This window comes from Cupressus sempervirens, chromosome 9, assembly GCF_028749045.1.
Source record: "Cupressus sempervirens isolate cs-2001-9-10 chromosome 9, ASM2874904v1, whole genome shotgun sequence".
NCBI lineage: Eukaryota > Viridiplantae > Streptophyta > Pinopsida > Cupressales > Cupressaceae > Cupressus > Cupressus sempervirens.
The window spans coordinates 525,459,784-525,487,052 of NC_143126.1; the positions used below are offsets into that span (position 1 = coordinate 525,459,784).

The following is a 27,269-nucleotide window of genomic DNA, read 5'->3' on the forward strand; positions in this document are numbered from 1 at the left end:
TCAATAGGTGAGGATTGATACTTTCAACCTAGAAATGAATTTGATCTAACAAGTTTGAATTTGAGCAGAGCTGTTTACCAGATCTTCCTTTTTGATATTTCTCCAGAATACAAAACTGACTCTTTGGATGATTGGAGTTTGTCCTGGCAAAGTTCTTCGCAGATCAAAACAGGTTAGAACATAGGAGGGTAAAGAATGGTGAACAGATAAGATATACTTCTCTTCGAGAATTGAACAATTTCGAACGCGAGGTCCGAATCTCCTCCAGTAACTGAGTTGGGCTTCATGGACTCTGATCATGGTCCATCTTAACTCAAACACATTAGTCCAAATTCTCAATCTACTGCGTGAGTCATCCTCAATATGCATATGAGCTGGACAGCCAAGAAAATGATACAAGAACTCAACATCTTCTAATTGAGTGGAGTGAATGCTATACAGAAATACCTGATGTTTGAAAACATTGAATTCACAGACATTCCCGAATTGTTGATTCAAGAATGTAACCAAATCTTCTGGAATTGGCTGGCTTTCTATTCGAGAGTTGAAATTGGCACCGAGCTGATGGTTCATATTTCTTTCCCATGGACTGGCATTGGGAAATTTTGCAACTATCTTTCTGTGGATGAACACGGCATCGCGCTGGCTTTCAAGCTGAGCGGCCATCATACAGATTCTTCCTTTAGCTGGGAGTTGCATCTCTTCTTTTAGCAGATGAACAGCACCTTTGCGACTGAGGAAATCTGCAAGCACATTCTCCTTTCCTTCGATAGGAAAATGGTTGATGAGAGTGGCCCACCTCAACAGTCTATTTCTTTTTCACTTTATCCTCCGACTCATTCTTCAGGAAGGATCCTAAGTGCTTTAGATCAGATCGGGCAATGAACTCCCTATCTGCAATGAACACCTGGAATCCGATTAAAGAGCGCACTAAGGCCAAAAGCTCTTTATGTGTTGAGTGGTAGTTCTTTTTAGATCCTTGAAATATGCCACTTTCATATCGGCAGACAATTTCCTTATCATCTGCTCTTTTCTCTTTCAGTACTCCTCCCCAACAACATTCGCTGGCATCTGTTTCAACAATCTTCTTACCATCTCCTGGTAGGTGTAAAGGGGGTAAAGTGGAGCACCATCTTTTGATTTCAGCAATGATGTCATTGTGTCGTTCCGTCCATTTCTCTTTGTCATTTAGCAGAGGTGTCAGCTTGGCTTTAGCTTCAGCAGCATGCTGGTAGAATTGGCTGCCATAATTGATGAGACCAAGAAATCTCTGGAGAGACTTCTTATCAGTAACTTTCACATTTTGAATTTTTGACAAGATATGATCTTGTGGAGAGATCTTGCCATCTTTTTGGATACGCAACCCTACATAAATAACTTCTTCAACTGCAAGCTTAAACTTGTTAGGGTGCAACAGTATTCCCCATTCTTCACAGATCTTTCGAAACTTATATAAACAGTGAAGATGAGATTTGTAGTCTTTTTAGAAGATAAGAATGTCATCTATGTAAACAAGTAGCCATTTATCATAAAGCCTAAATATCTTATCCATAAAAGACTGAAAAATACTAGGAGCAGTTTTCAATCCAAATGGCAACACATTCCATTCGTACAGACCTTGTGGTACCTGAAAAGCTGTTATGTACTTATCTTCTTCTGCAATTCCTATTTGCCAAAAACCTTTCAATAAATCAAACTTGGAATATACCTTTGAGTAAGCAATCTTAGTTAAGATGTGCTTAAGGTTTGGCAATGGATGCTGATTGCTTAATAACAACTTATTTAGTGGCTTGTAGTTAACTACTAACCTCTCTTTTGGCTTTAAGTTCCCTTATTCATCTTGTTTGGGAACGTACATTGCAGAGCAGGCGAAACGAGACTGGCTTTCTCTGATAATGCCTAGCTGGAGTAGTTCTGCAATTTCTTTCTTTAAACCTTCTTGCTCTTCTGGCGTCTGTACAATGTAGTTTGTTTTAACTTCTGGTAGCTTGGCTGAGTCAGCTAGCTTGATTCTATAAACTAATCCTTTATCCCTTCTCTTCTTCTGACTGACAGTAAGGTCCTTTGTCATGACAGGGTTAGGATGAACTTTCTTCTTGTTGCAGACATGATCATAATCTTTATCTGGGAAGGTTTGCAATTCTTTTGAAATACTATCAGGCTCCCCCGCCCCTAAAAGTTGATGAAGGTATGAATCAAATGAGTGAAAAACATCTGATTGCGTATGAGCAAGTTTAACAGCTGGGGCTGAAGTAGGATACTGGAAAGGAGCATAGGTGACACAAGTAGCAGGTTGATGGGTGTAAGGTGCAAAACCAAAAGGGAATTCTATACCTTGGTTATGCAACTGAGTTGGTAACCATTCAGGAGGAAGACCTCGACCGATAATACCATCAACACCAGAGTTAGCAAATTGGTAAAACAAAACATTACTTTCAAAGACATGACTGCTGTTAGGATAATGATATTGAAATGGAATAAGAGCAGCAGTAGTAATGGTGGTAGATGTGTCATTATCAAAAGTGATTACCATATTTGTGTCGATGTTCCAGTAGTCTTCTGGAAATACTTCTCTGCGGGCTGTGTTAATTGTGGCTCCTGTGTCATACAGAAACTTTAACTGGTAGTGCTTGAGATGCGGCAACTTGATTGGCAGCATTATGGTTGTTTCACGTTTTAACCATACTTTGGATCTTAGCAGCAGCAGCTTCTTCTTCATATTGAACTCGTTGATGCATTGTGGTAGCGAAGCTTTCTTCCATGGCCGGGCCAGAGTCGGGACATTGAAGTTGTTGAACTGAAATATGTCCTGCTGGTCCATGCAGACTTTCAAAACTTTCAATAGTATGATGTTGGGCTTCACCATAGGCTTTCTCCTCTTTCCTGAGAAGACTGATTTCTTCTGATGCATCTGAGATTACCTTCTGCAAGTAATCTACTCTGGAATTCCGCCAATTGGCTCGTTCCTTTGTGTGAGTAATTGGAATGAAACATTTATGCCAAGGAGTTGGCACAATCTGATTACTAGACCTATTATGTGGGACAGATATATGGTCTTTGTGTTGACTGATGGATTCCTGTTTCCAAGCTGGCTGATCAACAGATAATTCTGAAATATTTCATTCCAACTTCTTGTTCTTGGAAAATTGCTGGTATGGCTGATAAGCTTCTTCTGGTTCAAAGATACTGACCCTTGGTCGTTCTTTATTCTTCTGTGGGTTATTGTGCCCACCTGCTTCTGCCATAGTCTTGACAGGTTCTTTTCCTTTTGAGAGCTGATGTTGAGCAATAATTAACTTTGCCTGAATTTGTTCTTCCCTTTGATTCAACCAGATCATTTGAGTATGATCTATGCAACATTGCTTAGCTTTAGCAATTAGATCCAAATGTTGCTGTAGAGAAGTATCCTCATGCTTTTCAGGATGGAAAACTGTATCGGTTTCCTTTTCTGTCAACTGTCTTTTCTTTCTATCCTGAGTCAGATTAGGTTGAGGAGAGTAGGTAACGAAATTTGTGTCTCCTTCTGATCTCAGGCCTAGAGACTGCATTGTCTCATCTATTAATTCATCATCCCATTCTTCTAAAATCTGAGAGTCAAAGTTGAAAGGACTCAACTCTTCTCCTTGTTCTTGATTATTCATCATACGAATTTTCCCTGAGGTGGAAAACATGAATGGGTGATCTTGTTCCGTATCACTGCTTAATGATATATTTGTTGTTCTTGAGTAGTGATGACATTGCAACATCCTTGTTGCTCTTCTTCTTCTGCTTCTGCAGAATGTGAACATTCTGAATCTGTATCTGATATTTCTTCTTCAGTTGATGATTCTTCTGAGACATAGTATTGTCTCCATATGATATCTTCTGGATATGTCAAAGATTTTCTCCTCTGAGTTGATAAGCTTTTGCTTTCCTCTTCCTTTCTTTAAGGAAGGTCTCTGGGGACATTGATTGGCAAAATGTCCTTTCCTACAGATATAACACACAGGTTCACTGGTATTTTTTCTTTTGACCCTTGTTTTCCTGAAGGCTTGATATCTTTTCTGCCTCTTAGGCTTCCATTGTTTCTGCCTTCTATATTTTTTGAAACCTTTTCTTTCTTTCATGGTTTCAGAACATTCTTTGCGAGGACCTTTCTTGAATCGTCCTTTGTTCTTCTTGCCATAGTTTCTGAATGTGTCACTAGGCTGACAGTAACTATCAAATCGGTGAGTATACCTACACATCTTGGTGGTGATTGTCTCTTTAGCCAGCTTAGCTTCTTGTCTTTCCTTTTCCTTGATACAATCTTTTAGATTTGTGATCTGAAGGAAATTAATACATTCCAAGAATGTGGGAGTAGTTCTCTGATTGGTCTTGTTTTGAATGAAGTTTTCTAACTTCGGAGTATAATACCTAGCTAATTCAGCAGGTAGACCATTCAGAAAGATATTAACCCATTTTGTAATCTGATTTGGATCGAGATTACATTTCATGTAGTGCTTCGTCTGGATTCTACAATATTCATCAAAATCTCCAGGCTTACAGAGCCTTTTGTTCTCAAACTTTTGCAAGGCTATGTAGGCCCTTCCCATTGTATGTCCTGCAACATGCCTTCTTATCCATTCTATGAATCCAGATATTCCAAATGATGTGATGGCTTATTGTTCTGCTGTACCAAAAGAGGTCCAGAGTGTGAGCAGAACTCCTTGAAATGATTTAGCAAGCAAATCACACATTTTTTCATCAATGGCGGCTGCACCATGTTTTTCCTTATGAACATTTTCCCAAGCAAAGTACATATCAATGCCTGCCTGATTTTCATCAGGGTCCATCCTATCAAAATTGATCAGTGGAGGATCCAGAGATGGATTTTGCATAAAGCTGGCATTGTAGGGCATTCCTTCATTTCCCCTTCCTCTTTTCTGAGAGGGTTCCCCTTCTTGTTTGATTCCTATAACCTTCTGAGAACCTCGTTCTTCTTGCTTAATCTTCTCAGGGTCTTGCCTAGTGATTACTGGCCTAATTGGAGCAAAGTCTGTATGTAAGACTATTTCCTGAGAGCTAGAGGGAATCTTAATATCTTCTATTTTCTGGGAAATGTTTAGCATCTGGTTTGGGACCAGATCTTTGGTAGACTGAATAGCAGCTGTATTAGCTTCTATGGCCTGTGCTTTAAGGTCCATAGCTTTGACATCTTGTCTTACCTCCTGTATTTCAGTCTTTGTTTCTTTAACTGCTTCTGTGACTGTTGTTATTTGTGCTGTCATTACTTGTTCAGCCTTTTACACGGATTGTTGCATTTGTTTAAGCTGTTGTTCTTTTCGCTTTTGTGCTTCTCATTTCCATCCATTGTTGCGCAATCTTAACTTGTTCAGCAGCCTGTGCTTTGATATAAGCATCTTGACGGGCTCTGAATTCAGCTTCTTGTTGTTCAATTTGGTCTAACTTCTATAGTGGGGTCACCTTAATGTTAATTTTAATAATGTAATGAGTTGAAAAAGATTAACTATGAAATATGATTATAGATAATAAACCTTGTGTTGGAGGGCTTCAATTAAAGTGCGAGGCATCTCTTAAACCCTAGGGAAAAATTTGGATATTCATAATTTGGGGACATTTCATTCAGTCAAGTTCCTATGATCATAACTCATATAGATATGATTATTCAGTTTAGGATCTTCTCTACTTTGTCTTAAATGGAACTCATAAATTTGATTCATTGACATTGACATTAAAGCATTGGCTTAGATGAGGAGAATTATGCTAGTGCCTTATTTAGCTTATACAAACACTTTTGTCAAAACTTGGTTCCTAATTTAGTTGCTCAAAGCTTATACTAGGCCTTTGAGAGAGATGCTCACTCATTACGACTGTGTTTCTAGTCATTTCTTTAGCATTACTAACTTCTTAGGTCTCAGGTTAACACTAGTTATCATTTTAAGACATAAGACCATTTAACATCTGCATATGGTTGTAGTCATGGGGCTTGAACTTTACATGGGTTATCATAAGGCACTTGTGTGCCACAAGAAAGGGTTAATATCATCTTTATTTGATTCAATACTATCAACTATTCATGATTTATCATAAAGCACTTGTATGTCACAATGAAATTGTTGATTTCATCTTTATTCAATCAATCATACCCACTCATGATCTTTATGAGGTGCCAGTATTGGCAGACTCTATTTTACCTTCAATTTTGAAGCAGAATATTAAATTTCCTTATCTTGGTTTCGATATTTATGAACCGTTGATATCTTTTACTGTTAAATCTTTGTGGCATAATGAAAGTGGCTCATATCCTTGTGTGTAGGTCACAGATTGATCTTTGCTTAATGTTGGTACTTAGAATGAAGAATTGTGACTATTTATTCATTCCCTTCAACACACCTTGTAAATACTAACATTCCTTTGTATAAATGTGTACTTACAGTCTGAACCAAGAATTTGGGAACTTGATTTATGCAATTATACTGTTTATGTTGTTAGTGTATCCAACTGTTCCTAATGATGATATGCAGAATGAAGAATTGTGACTGTTTAAAATTCCCTTAAACATACTCTCTCTTGTAAATACTAACATTCCTTTGTAATATTGTATTAATGTGTACTTACAGTGTGAACTGAGAGTTTGCAAACTTAGATATATGCAATTATACTGTGAATGTTGTTAGCATATCCAACTATTCCTTGGGAGTTGTCATTTGTGTAGGTGCCGAAACTTGAGGAACAGTTTTTTTTTTTAAAGATTTGTAATGCAAACTAACAATTAGAGATGTATACAGTTACATATTGAATGTGTTTGTTGTTTACGAATGATCATAAACAACAGCCTTCACTATGAAAAGTAGATTTGCTCCTGACTTTGTGGTATTATTTTGATGGGCCTTCACTATGAAAAGTAGATTTGCTCCTGTCTTTGTGGTATTCTTTTGATGGGGTTTATGATCTTCACATAAACTGCAACACATTGAATATGTAGCTGCGTACAAGTGTATAAATGTTAGAAGGAACAAACAATGAGACCTGACATAAACTGCACACACATTGAATATGTAGCTACGTACAAGTGTATAAATGCTATAAGGAACAAACAATGAGACAAAATCTGACAGTTTCTTTCATGCCCTCAACACTGGTATAGTGATGAATGTTCCAGGTGTGGCTACTGCAACACTACCTGCAATGGCCATTCCAATTTCTCATGCATTCATCTTTAATAACGGTTTCTTGATTGATGATTGTTCTAACTTTTGTGGTCTTTTTCTGTTGCTAGTGAGAAGAATGATTGTTTAGTTTGTATGTCTGGATGAGTTATCCATTCCAGAGAGTTTGTTACAGTAGTTTATATATTTCAGATATAGCTCACATATCAGGCACACCATTTGAGTGCTTAGGAAGAATAAATAATTTGATTATCCTATTGAAATTTGCTGAGGAGCACTTAACAAACAGAATTTCCACCAAAAAATACCAAGCTAGACCCGAAACTTGCCCATCACATTAATCATACGAAAAATAATGCCCAGTGATTATACAGAAAAAAGGCAATAACATAAGACCTGAAACCGCCAGTCAATAAAGTAACAACACCCGTCCAAGAATAACTAAGATTCCGCCATGCCGGAAGATAGAAGGAAACACGATGGCACATATATATCTATCTATCTCTATGTATCTATCTATATATCTATCCTATGTCACAGAATACATCGAGTTTCATCCATTAGATTCAAATATCAGCGAATTTTTACACTTTCTGAACTCTTTGAATTTTATGCAATTTAATACAATATATTTTATTTTAAAATGATTTTGAGTTATTTAGTTATGTTAAACTATTTTGACAATTTTGTGGATATATTACTAATATTAAAAAATACATAAATATATATTACTTAAATATAATGTCATTTTTTTTTCCTGAATTTTTACCCTCGCCAAATTTCATTCAAATTTTATGATAGACGAACTCGAATTCAAATATAATCCTTGTGACTTAGCTTTAACCCATCATAACATCATCACACAAATACTGCTCATCACCAAGTTCTGAATTGATCTTCCACACTTGTCAGTAAGGTAGGTACACCTGGGTCTTGTGTTTGCTTGTTAATTGGAATGTCTTTAATGATTGTTGACAAATTACCCAAGGCTTTAGTTTTGAGCTGCCTACAAGTATTTAAGAGTTTTTCTTGCTCACTTGTTTGTTGGTTCGTATTTGCACATTTCCATTCAATATTTTCCAGCCACATATTAATTTGGTCATCTTCTTCATTTGGAAATAATTTGAGAGATCTCACTGTGTTGCTTCTCATATCTCTTATCTCTTTGAGATTGTTGACTATCTCCTTCCAGAACATTTGCTGTTCGTCGATACTTTCCAACTCCTTTAAGATCCCTTCTTCAATTTGATTTGCCTTTACATACAAATTAGAAGCCTGTGATTGATCGAGTCATCTATAATATTTTTATCAAACACCTTTTTGGATCAGCAATTGCTTTAGTGGAAGAAGATTCAAGGGCTAAAGATGAATCCTCTGCCACCGATTGGAGTCATTAAGATTTAGCTCGGACTTGATGTTTTAGCTGATCCTTTGTTTAACTTTGTCTGATTGGTGATGTAACAAACGGAATTTCATAACAAAACAAAGAACTAAAACTTGGTTTCACATAGAAATGAAAGAGTTTTCTTTAACCAACTTTCGAAACAAAACATCTTAAATCCTTTTCAAGAGACATTAACTGATTTAACTGCTAACGATTAACTGAGATAACCATTCAACTAAAATAGCTGGAATAACGATTAACTGAAGTAACTGAAATAACGATTTAACTGAAGTAATTGAAATAACGATTAACTATCTTCCCTTGCATATAGTAAAGTAAATACATGATCAGTTACAAGAGGAATATAAATGCATATCAAGAATGGTAAGAAGAAACATACAAGAAGTAACTGGCGAGTCTTTAACTAGTTGCGCAAGCCTCGACTTTCAGTAAGAGGAGAAGCATTGACTTAGGCTTAACTTCCCAACTTCGGACCATATTCATCCCCACACAATCTATTGAATAGAAAGGCCCTCCCTACCCCAGGATTAGGCTTGGGATACTTCTAGTCCAACCACCTGAGCATTTCCGTTGTTTAAAATGTCCGCTTAGTTATGGACGAACATGTCTGAATAACTGACACTACTGACACCAAGTTATCATAGATGGCAAACATGCCTTTAACAACTTTGGCCAAGGTTTTCGGATGGGTTCACCGTTCAATTACCCGATCACCACTGCTCAACTTGACAATAGGAGGACAATAAATATGAACATGCATGATCTATTAAATGATTTATGTCATGCCTGATTTTTATTTCCATGTTATTGCAGATTTCTATCTCACCTCTTCACCTCTTCCTTGGCTATACAGCCGGGTGAATCCCAGGTGTTTGAATCTCAGAGCAACTAGCTCTTTCTATTGATCCTCATTACATGTTTTCAGCATATCACATTTTTGTGACCTGAGAAACATAATCTTAAGACTGGCAAAATAAATACCATTTGATTCTAACATTCAACAATAGAATAAAGATATGATATCATGACATGAATATTTGATCTTGAATCATCATAAGAAGTTGTGACCTAAAGAGGAACTATTTGATGATATTAAAACAGGGATGATGTGCAGCATATCCTAGAATTGTATCTTACTACTGTAATTACGAATGCAATAGTATCTGATAAAACACATTATAATCATTTGGATATGGGAAGGCAACCACATAACCTGGGAAATTTGGATGGTAATTGAGTCTTGGTTGGACGCTATCAACCAGCTCCTTCATAGAAAGAACTCCGAACGCAATCTCAGTGTGATTACCAATCACCTATTTCAACAAAAGTATAAATGAAATGGGAATACTGCAGCAAGAAAATATGCAGAGGGAAAGAATGTAAGGAAAATTGCAGAGAGATATATCATGAGGAATGAGACTCAATGGTCTTATATCATCTTGGTTTCTCACAACTTCCATAATAAAAGGCTTTCCAAGATCGTTAGCCGTAACTCATGATCAGTTTAAAAAGATTTGTTTTGTTGATCCATCGAGAATCAAATGCCAAATGTACATTTTGGTTTCAAGTAAAGAATTGAATAGATAAGGAAAAGAATTTGAAGGATATGAATCAATGATAAATTATAATATATTTATCTACTTGTAGATAGATGTATTTATAAGATTGGCATCATATTATATGTTTTTATCCAAGGTTGTATCTCTTATTATATATATCTAAATACGTGCTTTATTTGGAAGATTATTTTATCTTCATGTACATGTATTTAAATGTACATATTAGATAGAATCTTGTATAAAAAACTATATTATGTTATCTTTATTTCTATATCTATGTGCACGTACATAAATGTGTTACAATAAAATGATCGAAATGTCAACCATAATCTGGTAAAGGTATGTATTTTAATTAAGTTAAAATTTTAATGTTTATAAAATAGCTCATGCGTGTTCAAATGATTGTACCTTGCTATACAAGTCGCTAGGTCCTTACCAAGATAGTTAGAGGTCATACTTGTCGAACATATAAGTGGACTAAGATAGTACCCCATTCCGTTGATCCAGTTTAGCAATGCTTCTCCCCTTCATTTTCTCCCGCAATCACCCGTGCAACATTTTCCACAATAATAACAAGTTCCATGATAAATCCATAATAACATTTAACGTAATTCCGAAACCAAGGAATTTAATTTTTAACCATTACTCCGAAACCAAGCAACTGCTAACTACTATCATCATCATATGACAAACAATGGATAACGATCATCATCATTAAACCATTAAACAAATAATGAATACAACGCATATATTTAACTACCCTTTTCACATGATTATGAAGGAAAATCCATTCAATTCAACGGCTATAAATAAATTTAAATTAAGTCAAAATTTGGGATGTAACAGGTGATCCTTTGCTTGTTAATTACCCAAGGGTTTAGTTTTGAGCTGCCTAATAGTATTTAAGAGTTTTTCTTTCTCACTTGTTCGGTGGTCCATATTTGTACATTTCTATTCAATATTTAAAATTTTTAATCTTTTTCGGATCAGCAATTGTTTTAGTGGAAGAAGATTCAAGAGCTAAAGATAAATCCTTTACCACTGATTGGAGTCATGAAGATACGGCTCGAACTTGATGTTTGAGCTGATCCTTTGTCTGATTGCTGACCCTTTGCTCATCAATCACCCAAGGCTTTAGTTTTGAGCTGCCTAACAGTATTTAAGAGCTTTTCTTGCTCACTTGTTTGCTGGTCCATATTTGTACATTTCCATTCAATATTTTCCAGCCACATGTTAGTTTGGTCATCTTCTTCATTTGGAAACAATTTAAGAGATCTCACTGTGTTGCTGCTCATCTCTTTTATCTCTTTGAGATTGTTGTCGATCTCTTTCCATGACATTTGTTGTTTGTTGATACTTCTTAACTAATTTAAGACCTCTTCTTCAATTTGATTTTCCTTTACATACAAATTAGAAGCCTGTGCATTTATGCTAGTGATCCAGTCATCTACCATTTTACCATTTGTGGCGTTTCTGTATGCTCTATATAATATTTTTATTAAATGCCTTTTTTGGATCAGCAATTGCTTCAGTGGAAGAAGAATCAAGGGCTATAGATGAATCCCCTACCACCGATTGGAGTCATGAAGATAGAGCTCAGACTTGATGTTTGGGCTGAACCTTTGTTTGTCTTTGTTTGATTGCTCTATTAGAATAGCTGCTGAAAATTGGAAATTATGAACGACACCTTCATGTGTAACATGATCTAAATCCACCCGAGACACATTAAAATCAGATTCATTGGTTTTATTAATATCTTTCTTTGTGGTAGTTTGTGCAACTTTAACAAACAAGTTGCCTGTAGCTAGAATCACTGCTAATCTGGAATCCACTTTTGTTTTTTTCATCGTTGTATCCTTATGCACCAAATCTGCAACTGCATTTATGCTTGATGTTTCTAGCTGAATTACCCTCTTCGTCTGCCTTCATAAACTCTGCTGAAGTCAAGAGGTTGAGAATGCTGATGGAGAAGATTTTACAACTAGGAACATTGAGAACCATACGTGAGATTGCTTGATCATTTGCATTATCCATAACTAGAATTTCATGAGACACATTATATTATGAGGAGATGGAGTGCCTGTAAGAACGTTCAGAGAACAAATCATTTCATCTACGAATGATGATGGCAATGAGTTCATTTTGTGGGCTTCTTCCACCATTTCTTATGTTGGATTCAGAATATTCTCCTTTGGTTTAGACCTTCTCTTTCTAGTTATGGAACTGATTTCACATATTGCAGCAAGATCTACTCCTTTGTTAGTATCTTTATCATCACCGCCTCCTTGTACATTTTGCTGCGAGCTAGTGGTGGTAGGTGAAGTGTGAGAGATGGCTATTCTAGGTGTGTCTTCCCTTTAGAACAATTACCTTTGCCTTTTGTTCTACTAGCTGTGACTTCTCTGTTTTTCCGTAGTAACCTTCTTTTGTTCCTTCAGATTACTTAATTTCCTGAATAGCACGATCGATATAAGGTAATCCTAGTAATTGAATCTTCTCGAAGTAGAAAGGATCATTCAAATCCCATCCATCTTCTTGTATGCCCATCACATCCCATCCTAGTTTAAAAGCAATGGTTTGTTGAGCAGTAAACCTTATCCAATATCTCTTCCTGACTTCAAATCACAATCTTCTGAGTAATCTTCGATTGTTGGACAATGAAGATATCCAGACCTGAGTTCTAAATTGTTTTTGATATACCCTTTATTATCAAATGGAAACCTGCCATTATAGGAACAAAGGGTGAGCTTAATAGATCTCTCTGTATTCTGCGCATCCAATGAAGAGCTACAACTGTAGTAACCTAAGCCAATCAGGAATGGGATGTTGTCCACTCGTTTATTCTTACCCTTCTTATTGACCTGACCAATCTGCATGCAAAACTCTATGGGCACCAATTTATCATTAACAGAATGAGGCAACATGAGTGAAGTCTCTCCAATTTGGATGTAGGTAAAGTGAGGAACCTGTATGAAGTAGCTTTTATATTTTCGGACTAGGCTGGCTGCTTCATGAGATATCTGAAGTCCAATGCTTCACTGTAATTCCCTAACAGTGAACATTGTGAAAGCATCATTAACCCTGCAGAAATCCACAAAACTTTGCTTCAATTGCATTAAGTGTAATAATTATAGATTTCAGTTGATTCATTGTATTCTCCCTATGGATTAAGACCGGGCCAAGCTTTCATACTGGTAATAGCATATGAGGTACGAGGACATGTAAATCCTCTAATTGTCCTCAAAATAGGTTAACTAGCTATGAAGACAATCACTAATAATCTCTCCCCATTCTACGAATCGCTAGTAGTTACTGTATTGATGAAGTAAAACATCCAATTTAAAAAATAGTCAACATTTTTAGTTCTACCGAGATGGTTAAGAACTATCATATCCAAAATGTCCTCCATGAAAAGTGTCATGCGAAGTGCTCCCTGTAATTATGATTGGCCTTTTCTTGCTATGGTATTTAGACATTTCTCTATGTCTTGATTGAAATAGATATCTGTAATTTAATTCTGCTTGGCAACTTGAAAGAGATGGAAATGGTATGGGATCAAGTCTTGCTACTATATTGCCTTCTGGTGTTTTGATCTCTCTAGTGTTCTGATCATATGCTTTCATGAATTCAAGGACTAATTTGGGACACTGAACTGACAATGGGTGTGACCTGCAATATATGCTAGCCTGTTCTCCAATATTTTAACTAGCTATGGTGTCCTGTATTCTGTGTTTATCGCCTTCCAAAAATCTGTAATACAAGTATGTCCCAATTTTATATTTGCTCTTTCCAGGAGGGTGCATTTGAGGATTGAAACTGGTTCCTGCCCTTGGCAATTTTAGTTCATGATGTTACTATGTCTGAATTCCAACCATGATTGAGATAAACATTTCAATTTATCTTTGAGGTCAAGGAATTACTGCAACTTCAGTGGTTATCACTCTGTCATAACTTGATTCCATGTATCTACAAATATTTAATTATACTCCAATAGCTGCCCTTACATTTCTTTGTGTTTACCCATTGCATTTTGTCGTATAGTGTGAATTTCTCTGAAGTGTTTTGTTGAGTTCCTTATATATTCTGTTACGATGCGAGCATATTTTTCTGATCATTAATATCAATGAGAGATTGTGTTTTTAGTTCTGAAACTTCCTTGCAGCTACGGTGTGTTATGACAAACAAGAAGTTGGTACTTCTAGTATGATTGTACACATTTCATACATGTCTGTGGTGGCATTTCTCACTAATTGTAAGAAAAAGATTCTTCATTCTCTATACTTTGAAGAGTACTTACACTCGATTCCAAAAGTTCATACATATGAGGAGAGGCGTGTCTACAATTATTGCATATTAATGTCAGAGTGCCATTCATTTATTGGAATTCTGTTAAGCATTTCATGTACATTGTCTATGCTCTCACATCTGCATGTTTGTTGAGCCGCACATGGACTTGAAACTTTTAAAGCTCCTTCCATCGTCACTCTCCACACATTGGGATGTTAGAGGGGCTTTGTTTAACAGCTCATTGCCTCCTTTGTGCTTTCACAAATGATATGTGCTCCATGTTACACCATCATCATAAGGCATTTTGTCAAACAATTAACAGCCTGTTAAGTGTCGATACCTTGTCATATGGACATGCGCCAGTGAGGCTCATGGAGCTCAGTTTTGCATTTTCTATTAACACTCTTTTCAACATATGCATATTTGCCGCCAATCTTAAAGACCACAATAGCTTGCAGCAAATTGTTTAAAATCTGCATGGCTTGATCAAGATCTTTGCAAATATCAACTCAAGTTCTCCATCGGTTTCTTAAACAGATATTTGCTGCATTTTCCTTGATTTCCCATGTGCTGATGAATTTGTGAAGTTTACCTTCACAAAAATCACTTTTTTTGATTGAAAATCTCGAGGCGACCTGATTTAATCTGTTTTATGACCTGGTATGACATGTATCTGAGGCATTAGATGCTAAATGCATGTGTATTAGAGCATTTGAAGTGTCTTTTCTATTGAAAATGTGGATTTGCGATCTTCTCATAGCTTTCTTCAAAATAATCTCTCCCTGGCATTCAATCAACAAGTCAAGCATTTTGTATATGGTGCCACATCTTGCATTTGTGTCAGCATGTCATTTCCAACTATAAAATTTGACTGAAGTCCCCTTGCTCACTTTGAGGAGTGTCCATATGGTTTTGATTTTGGCACAACAGAGTGAATGATAGTAACAATTGTGAAATTTGGCTTTGCATCAATTGACTGCATTTGCCATATGGTTTCTCGAAATAGAGAATTGGAAACACCTATAGTTAAAACTCAAACCACAACTTAGGAAAAGTTAATGTTTAGGGCAAGAAAATTGGAAAAGTTAATGATTTGACTAAAAGTTTGTGAAAGGTTAAGTTGTGGACCAAAACTTTGTAAAAGTTGGCGTTCTAAAATAAAAACGCAAAATGTTAGCGAAAGTGTTTGAGAAACTTTTTGTGAAAAATCTAGAGTTTGTATAAAATGTTCGTGAAGAGTTTGGGTTTGAATCAAAGTAATGAGAATCGGAATTGGCAAGGCCGAATTGAATCACAAATCGGCCATGAATCAGAATTGAATCAGCAAACTTAAAAAACCCTTGAAATTTAGAGATTTCAACAATTTAAAACTTACTTCATACACCCTTTATTGAATATAACTTAAACACACTATAACATCATCAAATAGAAGTTAACATACATAAATATGGAACATAAATGATAAATCCATCACAGACATAACTATGTTACATGTAAAATGTAAATTGTAGGTTGTAGCTGACGTAAATAGAAATTATAGGATCATAATGATTCATATCATAGAATGAATGTAAGATGAAGATCCATAAGACATCAAATCATAAATGTATGTAAGAATCTAAGATGAAGATCCTCTCTTCTACTCATGCTAAACAATTAGAAGGCCCTAAACAAAGAGGAAAGGCAAATTTTTATTTATTTAAAAACATGTGTTTTATTAAAAAAATCTCTTCACTTTTGGCTGTTGGCGTCGATTCATCAAGCCGATTCATGACAAAAAATCGGTGATTCGATTCACTAGCTCCAAAAAAATTGTTAGGCATGAATCGAATTGCCAAACTGGCGTTTCTGGCAATTTTAGGGCGATTCTCGAAACTTTGGTTTGAATATATTTCTCACAATTTTTTTTTTGCAAGAAACTAACTTTTCAAGGCTTTCATGCATGGGAGGGAAAAATATCCCAACACTTTACATTTTAAAATTGGCTCCTACCTTTTTTTCATTAATAATTAGATAAAAAACTGTATACTTGAGCAACCCAAAGATCATGCCATAAACTCCTATAGACTTCTAATTGTGTATACTCTCACTAGATGAGGCTAAGCGATTTCGAAAGCACCTTTAATGGGTGAGGCCAGCTAGGCCTGAAAGCACCCTAAACCAAAGGCAAGTGGATTTTACAGTTTCCTAACTGCGTCCTAAAGGCACCATGGACTTGATTGTAAAACATACAGAATAAATATCCTACTTCAAATAATCTTGGGTAACAGGAAATTCAACATAATAAATATCATAATCACAGATCTTTAAGTAAATTTGGTTGCACCCTCAACTAATACAATCTAGTGAATTTGATTCTAGTTCGAAAAGAAGAGTCTAGATGCAAGCATTGTGTGGAATTCATTTGATTAGCAGCCTACATAGATGAGGCACCATGGATTGACAAACTTTAATTATGATCAGTTGGACTTGACTATAGAACTTACAGAATAAATATCCTACTTCAAAGAATTCTGGGTAAATTTGACAAGAAATTCAACATTATAAATATAATAATTACAAATCTTTAACTAAATTTGGGTGCACCCTCTACTAATACAATTGGGTGAGTTTGATTCTACTTTGGAAAGAATGGTTTAGATGCAAGTATTGAGTGGAACTTAAATGAATTTGATTGTACCCTGAATTTCAGATGCGTGGAAATTTGATTGTATTATGAATAAACGAGGCCAAGCCTATATGACAGTGATGCAGTGCAGAACTGAATGAACCCCAATGGAGTTGATCCAGTTCCCACCAAATAACCACACAACGGAAACACAACACAAGATTTGATACCAAACACCAACTTTTTATTTATAAATCAACTGATTACATGCAATGTGTTTGGTTGTACGACCTTCCCAGTTATGGCCAATATATAAAGCACGTAATAGTTCTGCAAGATCCCTCAAGATCCAATCCCAAACACTAGCTAGTCCAGGTCTGTAGCACAACAACACTCTGGTAGAAACCTCCAACAAGATCTAAACTTGTGCTCGTAAGCCATCAAGCAATTTCCTTGTTTCCCAAGCCCCAACTACTAGCTGTTCTCAATTTCGCTCCTCTCAGCTGCTCCATCATCTCCATGTTGGATGAATAATAACTCTAGTCTCCACAAGACCCTCTACTTATGCCCAACGTAGCCACAAGCTGGCCTAGCAAGTTACAAATTAATAAACCCTTATATCAAATACATATTTAAGCCACAAGTCAGCTTGCAACAGATATTGAATATCAAATGCCTTAGAAGGCTTACAACATCCATTAAATACACATAGGACAAACAAACAAGACCCAAATAGGCCCACACAAACTCCTACGATCGCTCCATGTCAAGATCACACTCCTCATGCATTAAATGCATCAAGCCAACTGATCAAATTTGCAAGAACTTTGTTTAGCAATCCCAAACTGCTGAGTGTTAGCAACCACCATGCATGACCGAGCTCCTATAAGCATTGCCTACCTCCTTTAGTTGCCGAGCAACCAACACATGCCGAGAAACTCAGAATAAGCCGAGCTACAATATAGATGCCGAGTAAGCCTCCAGCGATCGGGCTCCTTGGCCAACACTACCCCCAAGAACTGCCCAATAATGACTGAGCACTAGTCCTTCTATAACCGAGTTCTCCAACTCCAAGGTCCAATCACTTCGCCATGTAGGATTTCCACTAGCCTAGGATGCTCTTGCATCAGACAACCCAGGTGCGAAAAGATGTTCTTAGTACCTAGAAGAACATCTTCTATGATTCAACACATCAATCCCAAACTAGTTCTTCACATATATCCTTTTAAGTCTTCAACTTGCATACTCTTCCCTTTATTCCACTTTTGTTGATCCTTTCTAGCAACAAACAACTATTTGCTCTGCTTCTTATCATCCATCCTCGATGTTCCACAGGTTTTTTTTCCACGCTGATCTCTAACCCTCTCAGAATCCTTCAACTCCACTTGGCTACCAATACTTAGGTTCCTCCTACCGAGTTCTTTATTCTGCAAAGGAATCAGGGAATGCTTCCTGCCACTTTTCTCAACAATAATCACATTCTTGACACAATCATGCGTAGCCCTGCAATCATACTACCAATGTCTACCAAGCAATATGTGACAACTACTCGTGTCCACAACATCACACAACACTTGATCCTTATATTGCCCAATTTGAAAATCAACAAGACATTGTTACCTCACTTCCAAAGCATGTTCATCTTGCAACCAACCAATCCTATAAGGACAAGTATGTCTCATTCTCTTCAAACCAAGTTTTTGAACCATCTCCTCACCAACAAGGTTATCCGTACTACCACCATCCACAATCACATTGTAGAGTTTACCGCCAGACTTATAACGAGTCCTGAACAAATTACTCCTTTGACAAGGTTCCAATACCCTTTTACCAAATAGTATTTGTTGAGCCAACAAGTTCTCCCCTTCCTACTCAGGTTCATTGACACAGTCTTCAACTTCATTCACTACAACTCTCCTATCACCAGCTTTTTGTGAACACTTAAAAGCTCTATGACTTTTACCACATTTGTAACAAGTACCCTTAAATGCACCTATACTTGTACTTCTCTTCTGCTCAACAGGTTTTGGTTCATCTTCTACACTTGGTTTATCCTTTGCTGAGTGATTCTACTTCTCCTTCCCTCGAGAACTACCTTGATTTCTTCTCTTCAACTTCTCTTCTATGCTCAAAGCATACTAATAAGTATCTTTAACAGAAGCAATATTCAACATACCAATCTCATCTTGAATATTGAATCTCAAGCTATTAATGTACTGAGCCACCTTCTCCTTAGATGGTTCTCGATGTCCAGACCGAATAGTCAACTTGTAGAACTCCCCGGTATAACCCTTCATAGTCATATCCTTTTGTTTCAGATTCTGCAATCTCTTAAACAACTCAAGTTCATAATCAACATGAATGAACTTAGCCTTCAATTTTGTAACCATCAACCTTCACCTAGTGATCTTCATTTCACCTTCTTCTCTATCTCTTTGTAATTCTTTCCACTAAAGAGCAACATGTCCTTTCAACTTAGTTTGTGCCAACCTCACTCTAAGCGGATCACCAATATCCTCTAACTCAAAGTAGTCTTCCAATTCGCTAATCCAATCAATCAGGTCTTCAGGATTCTAAGTACCCGAGAAATTAGAAACATCCATCTTGTGCTTCAGCTTCAATTGAGTGTCAGATCTAGCAAACTGACCAACCCTATCTCCCATAAGTCTCTCTATGTGATCAATTTTGTCTTCGCTAATAGATCCAACAACTTCAAAGTCTTCAACGACTTCCTCATAACCATCTTGAGTACCCACATGCCGAGGTACACCAGCTATGGCTATCATGATTTCATTCTTCATCAACTCCATCTTAGATCTGAAATCTATTTTAAATTTTTAACCTTCTCTGAGATCCTTGCTTCCACAACATCACAGAGATCTTCAATTGCCGTAGGGTTCAATCTTCTTGGAGGCATCTTCCAAGATCTTCACAAACCCTCTGCAACAAATCTTCACCCATATCAAACTCTCGCTTTGATAATCTCCAACTAGGATCTTGGTGCATACTGCCTCACTATCGACGATCTGTCTACACGCTCAAGAAAACTTAAGCTTTGATACCACTTGATGCAATGTAGAACCAAATGAACCCCCAATGGAGGTGATCAAGTTCCTAGCAAATAACCACACAACGGAAACACAACACAAGATACAAGATTTGATATCAAACACAACTCTTTATTTATAAGTCAACTGATTACATGCAATGTGTTGGGCTATACGACCTTCCACAACATCACAGAGATCTTCAATTGCCCTAGGGTCCAATCTTCTCGGAGGCATCTTCCAAGATCTTCACAAACCCTCTACAAAAAATCTTCACCCAAATCAAACCCTCGCTCTGATAATCTCCAACCAAGGTCTTGGTGCAAACTGCCTCACCTTCGACGATCTGTCTACACGCTTAGGAAAACTTAAGCTTTGATACCACCTGATGCAGTGCAGAACCAAATGAACCCCCAATGGAGGTGATCCAATTCCTAGCAAATAACCACACAGCGGAAACACAACACAAGATACAAGATTTGATATCAAAAACAACTCTTTATTTATAAGTCAACTGATTACATGCAATGTGTTGGGCTATACGGCCTTCCTGGTTACGATGAAATACAGAGCAAGTAATAGTTCTACAAGATCCCTTAAATCCAATCCCAAACACTAGCTAGTCAAGGTTTGTAGCACAACAACACTTTGGTAGAAACCTCCAACAAGATCTAAACTTGTGCTCGCAAGCCACCAAGCAATCCCCTTGTTTCTCACGCTGTTGCTACTAGCTCTTCTCAACTTTGCTCCTCTCAGCTACTCCATCTTCTCCATGCTAGATGAATAATAACTCTAGCCTCCACAAGACCCTCGACTTATAACCAACTAAGCCACAAGTCAACCTACCAAGTTACAAATTAAATAAACCCTTATAATAAATACATATTTAAGCCACAAGTCAGCCTGCAACATATATTAAATACCAAATTCCTTAGAAGGCTTACACCACCCATTAAATACACATAGGACAAATAAACAAGACCCAAATAGGCCCACACAAATTCCCACGTTCGCTCTAGGTCACAATCATACTCCTCACACATTAAATGCATCAAACCAATTGATCAAATCCGCAAGAACTTTGTTTGACAATCCCAAACTGTCGAGTGTCAGCAACCACCAAGCATGATTAAGCTCCTACAAGCATTGCCAACCTCCTTCAGTTGCCAAGCAACCAACACATGATGAGCAACACAGAATAAGTTGAGCAATAGTGTAGATGCTGAGCAAGCCTCCAGCAATCGAGCTCCTCGGCCAACACTACCCCCAAGAACTGCCCACCTAATGACCGAGCAGCAGTCCTACCACCGAGTACTCCAACTCCAAGGTCCAACCAGTTCACCATGTAGGATTTCCACTAGCCTAATTGAGCTCCTACAAGCATTGCCGACCTCCTTCAGTTGCTGAGCAACCAACACATGACGAACAACACAAAATAAGTTGAGCAACAATGTAGATGCCGAGCAAGTCTCCAGCAACCGAGCTTCTCGGCCAAGACTACCCCCAAGAACTGCCCAATAATGACCGAGCAGCAGTCCTACCACCGAGTTCTCCAACTCCAAGGCCCAACCATTTCACCATGCAAGATTTCCACTAGCCTAGGATGCTCCTGCATCGAGAAGGGTTTTTGTGGGTATTTAACAAAGCATTTTCAAACTTAACAATTTCACATCAACTAGGTGGGCAGACTTAGGTCTCCTTGTGCATTTTATCAACACCTAACCAGTTTTCTTCGTAACCTTGGCAGACTATCATTCTTTGTAGAAATTACCCATACCAAATTTTGTAGCCTTATTGAGTGTACCTCAATAATTGTGGAAACTTCCTTGGCAGGGTGGAATTGATGATGATTTCTGGAATGTTCATCCCTTAGGAAAATTCCATGCCCTTGGTTTGGGCAGAGTCGAGCTTGGAACGAGGAATTTTCTTCTACTTTCCATATTGGTTTTTGTGTAGAACTAGAAATTCTACCCCCTGATCAGACTTCATCATAACTTGAGGATTATCCCTTTAGGACTTCTGTTGGATAGAGGATATTTTGCAACAGTTAGCAACTTTTAGCCTCAAGACTATATTTCTTTATTCTATTGACATTTTCGTCAATCCTTCATAAATCTGTCCCAATTGTAAGGTTTACGTAGCAATATTTAGTCTCAAGACTATATTAGTCCCAATTGTAAGATTTCTAGATTGAAAATTTGAATTTGGAATGAACAATTCTTCAACCTGCAATTAAATGAAAATTCTTTTGAAATCTTCAATCTGGGCTAAGGAGTGATCTTCAACAAGCCTGATATTGTCTCTTTGATCATCTGAAAGTCATTCAATTTCCTTCACCTTCCTCTGAAATCTCAAAAATAAGCTAAGAGGTGAACTCCCAAAGCCAGCGATTTCTGACTTAAGAATGAATGCATTGCCAAGTCTTGTATTTATAGGAGTTATGCATAGTAGAGGAGGCTGATTTCTTTTGTCTTATTGCTTTCTTTTCGATAAGATCTTGCTCATGCAGATCAACTTTCTCCTCTTAAATTTTTGTTTTCTTCTGATCTGATGAACTTGGCTTCGCTTTCGTCTAAGCCTTGGCCAACCTTGCTTCCATCTAGAACTCATTCTAAGTTGACCTCCTTGCTTCTAGAACTTTCTTCAAGTGTGGGCGGACTTTGCAAGGGATTGAGGACTTTTCCAAGGCTTAATGAGGTTGGACATTGCTATGACTTAGGGAATTTGCCAACACTAAGCAATTTTGTAAAACTTTCCCCAAGCTAGGTGGGCTTTGTGCCTTAACAAGGATTTCCTTGACACTTAACTGCAATGCCTCCTTGACTTGGTCGGACTTCACCATGGATTGTTGATTTTCTATTTCTCACAGGATCGGACTTGGTGTGGCATTAAGGATTTCCAAGCTTCATAGAGCAGGATATATATAAATGATTAACATTTAAATATAATACCTTTCTTATATTTTAAGTTATATTTAGTATATACACTGGTAGGATGTTTGAGAGTGGTCTAAGATCTCTAGGAGTTATAACGGAGATAGTAGATTTTGGAAGAAACTTGAAATTTTTGGACACCCACAAATTTCAATAATCAGCATGCTTTTGTCAGTGCTGTTTTTAATTTCAAATAATAAATCTGATACTAGAACAATGATTTTCCAAGAATGTTCTCACCTTTTCTTGGATTGAGTGATTTCTCACCTTTCTCAGTTGCAGATGAAACCTTTGGCCTTCCCAAATATAAAATTTCTAATCTTTTTTTGAAAAAGCAAAAAATCAGGCGAAAATAGCAAACCCTACTGGCCTAAAAGCAAAAAAAGCAGAAAAAACAACTTTCCCTGAGAAGTAGTAGTTGTGAAAATTGACTTCACCATTCTCTGAACCCTTTTGTAGCATTAGAATACACCTTTGGTCATGCTTTCTCTCCTACTTTTTGAGGATACTTCTGAACTGGGTAAAACTTTAAATTTTGAATGGGCAAGAGACTGAAGATTGGAACAGAAACACCTAAACAAAACCCTACAAAGTGAAAAACGGGGGGTCCCCATTTGCAATGGGATGATGTGTGAAATTGTCACAAGACACAAGATTGCCATGCTTTACACGGTCAAAAACACTAATTGAATGCACACAATCAACATGGCAAAGTTCATTGTTGCCTTCGATCAAACATTCAATCTCAACACAAGGGCGACAAAGGAGCCAAAGATTGGAATGGGAGTAACCACACCTTGTGGGACGATGTGTGAAATTGTCACAAGACACAAGATTGCCATGCTTTGCACAGTCAAAAACACTGAATTAATGCCTACAATCAGCATGGCAGAGTTTGTTGTTGCCTTCGATCCAACACTCAATTTCAATGGAAAGGCAACAAAGGAGCCAACAATTGCAATGGGAGTAGCCAAACCTGTCAGTGGAGTGAGGGCGAATTTGTTTAAGTGGGCTCAACATCTTGTGCTTCTGTCATGATTTGATTTTCTGTACTGAAAATATGAATTGCGAGTCAAAAGGTTTTCCTCAAGAAATTTTCCAGTGGGAGTTATTGGTGTTGGATACTTAATTGTGGAGGACAATTCGCACAAATGAAAACTTATTGGCTAGTTATTATTTTATGCTTAATATATATTTTTAACTTGAATATTTGCATATTCATTGTTAGCATTTTTGGAAGAAAAAAGTATTTTTGGGTGTTTCTGGCAGACAACTGAGAAAGGAGCATGACATTCATCCTGTCCCAAATATAGCTTGTCCTCAACCAATGGTGACCTCATTCATGATCACTGCCCATTTCATGTCAATGATGCTTCTTGATCCTGGGTTTTACTCCCTCTTTCCAATCAGCCTCTGCTTGGTTGTTTTAGAATGTGGTTTCTAGTCATTAAATTTCACTCTCAAATAAGCTCCCATCACGGCTGTAACTGCCTTACCCATCTGTTTGCTCTGCACATTGCCCCTGCTAGATTTTCCCATATCTTACAGTTTCACTCACCACTTTCCTTCGCAGTAATGCCGAAACTTTCAGTCATTTCTATTATATCTCCTCTTAAATATGCAGAAAGAAGTAGCTTAGGAAGTGTGAAACCATATCTTTAACTACTTGATCCATTCTTTGAATATCCTCTTTGCTTCTTCACCATCTCCAACTTTTGTCTTCATGTTTACTATGCACTATGTTGATTAAATTATCTTAGAATTTTTTTTATCATGTTTCTCTCTGTTCACATCATATTTTCTTGCATTGTGATTTCCAAGTTTCATGACATATGAACCTATGCCAATGGGAATACAACTCTCAGAAGATATGACGTGGCTCTGTATTGATCCTGAAGTATCATGGGAAGATGAAAAGCAGGAAGTTTTGGTCTCCTGATCTTTTTTTCGGTCTTCTGATGTGGTAAAGCATCTTGCTCGGCAGGGAAAATTATGCCTGGTTTCATTTTTGATGTTGAGAGGAAAGACCAATCACCAAGTTGCCAATTTGTAGGGACACTCGTTGACTTCCTATTAGAAACCATATTTGCTACAGCAATCCAGTAAACATATACAGAAGCACCTTGTTCACATTGACCAGGATAAACCAGTAAAATGGGTACCTCCAAAATCAAATTAAATTCTCAACCATAGACAATAGTTTTGGATATCTCAAAACAGATGTCTCCAAAAATATGTTTTTTGCTGCAGAACTCAAATAGATGTTATTTTTCCTTCCTATCAAAGTAGAAGACTGTCACAGACTGAGTATTCAAAACCTCAGATAAGCAAGGGAAAAAGTTAAAAAGTTGAGATTAATTAGAAGAACCATAAGCCAAAAACCCTTACACCCACCATATCTGTACAATTAAGATTGCTTGTGGTGATACCAAATGCATATGTGGAGAGAAAGATAGAAAGCCATGTAAACATTAGCAGTTTGAGAAGACATTTGGCGTTCCCTGCCCCTGCCAATATATTTGTGTATTCATTAAGAAATCAGATCTCAGTAATTTCAGGATTTTTCATTTCCAAGATATTGTTTTTCAAAAATATCTTTTGAAAAATCTAAGAGCCAAATTATTTATATATCTTAAACAAGCTACTAAAATCTTTTACGAGAACCTCTTCTGATTTTGGTGCTGGCTTTATGAAATGTGGATAGTTTGTAAGCAAGTCTTGGTATGTTTGATTCATATCATAATAATTTTGGTGGCTAACTTGTTCTCTGTTTCCGTCTTCTCACTGAAACATTGCAAGGAGAATGTGAACGTGACTGTAGGAGTAAGATTAATTATTAAGAACAAAAGACATTTTGGATGTTGATCTTCTGATTTTGGTGCTGGCTTTATGAAATGTGGATAGTTTGTAAGGAAGTCTTGGTATGTTTGATTAATGTCATAATAATTTTTGGTGGCTAACTTGTTCTCTGTTTCCGTCTTCTCACTGAAACATTGCAAGGAGAATGTGAATGTGACTCTAGGAGTAAGATTAATTATTAAGAACAAAAGACATTTTGGATGTTGATCTGCATTGCAAACTCTGTAAAATGAGCTGATAAATTGCGAATTCTTGTGGAAAGGAAAATAGTTACTAAGAAGAAACGAATCCAAGTCATACTAAATAGTTTGCTACATACATTCATTGTTATGAGGACTCTCTCACACTCTTGGCTTGAAAAACATTTGTTGAACATCAGATTGCGAGATTTCCTTCTGACTAGAGTAGCAAGCTAAATGAAGGAAACGATGTTGGTATCATTTGTCAGTATCATGCGCTGTTGTAAGAATACCTCAGAAATCTCTGGCTATGATACATCTTCGTGGATTTGTTTTTGTTGACTCCATGATGAATTGATAAGAGTAACTTATTATTCTGAATGTTAATAATCATAGCTTAGTTTGGATATTGAATAGATTGTGGGTTTGAAGACATGAATTGACAAGAGTAATAGCCTTTAGCCTTTTGGAACTGGTTAATATCCCTTTTTAAAGATGGTATTATTTTGCTGTATTATATTAGTTTCTTTGAAACTTACTAATATCGATTTTTGGTGAAAAAGCTAATAGCTCTGTAATTAATTTACACTGCAATTGCTTGCAGTATCTACAACAAGTGAAGCAGTACTGTATCCCCCAGCAGGAGCTCCACAACGCTGCTCTTAAACTCAAACAATATATAAAATGCTAGCTGAAGGTCAATGATGCATTTAATACAAGGCTGATCTAAAGTTCTAAAATGGGTTTTGGTTTAGTTGGAGATTGAGAGAGAAAACAGTATTATGTCTGTTTTTAACATCTGAAGCTTTTATCAAGATCAATGAAAGGTCAATATTTAAAAGAAAGTCTCATTTACTATCTCATGTTTTGCGAAACTAATTAGAATAGCTAGTTGTGTAGGTTGCTATTAATAAAAGATCCCTGGAGAGTTTCAGAAAGAGTGGAGCGTGTCTCACTGTACAAAACAATTGAAAGCTATGAGCTTCCGTAACTAATTCCAAAAATTATTTCATTTCTGGATTCAGAGCATATAAAAATTTAGTTAGCCATCATACCGTCCCATCATTCAGTGCAAAGTCCAAAATCTTGATCTCGGCGATTTCTTGGCAAGGCCAAAAGAAACGTAGCGGAGATAAATCGGCAACTCGAAAAAATATCATGAATTTTAAAATTGATTTAAAATTTAATTAGAAATGCATTTTTTTTCCAAAATTCAATAAGGAGTAATGAGTTAATGAGTA

The 27,269-nt window shown here is 36.8% G+C and overlaps 1 long non-coding RNA gene across 1 annotated transcript; it reads left to right on the forward strand.

Annotated features, from left to right (window-relative positions):
* The first annotated feature begins 665 nt into the window (after positions 1-665).
* On the forward strand, positions 666-27,044 carry LOC149539661 (uncharacterized). The gene is made up of 2 exons (XR_016356282.1): positions 666-1,101; positions 26,633-27,044. It is a non-coding gene; the product is annotated as an uncharacterized LOC149539661 (long non-coding RNA).
* The last annotated feature ends 225 nt before the right edge of the window (positions 27,045-27,269 follow it).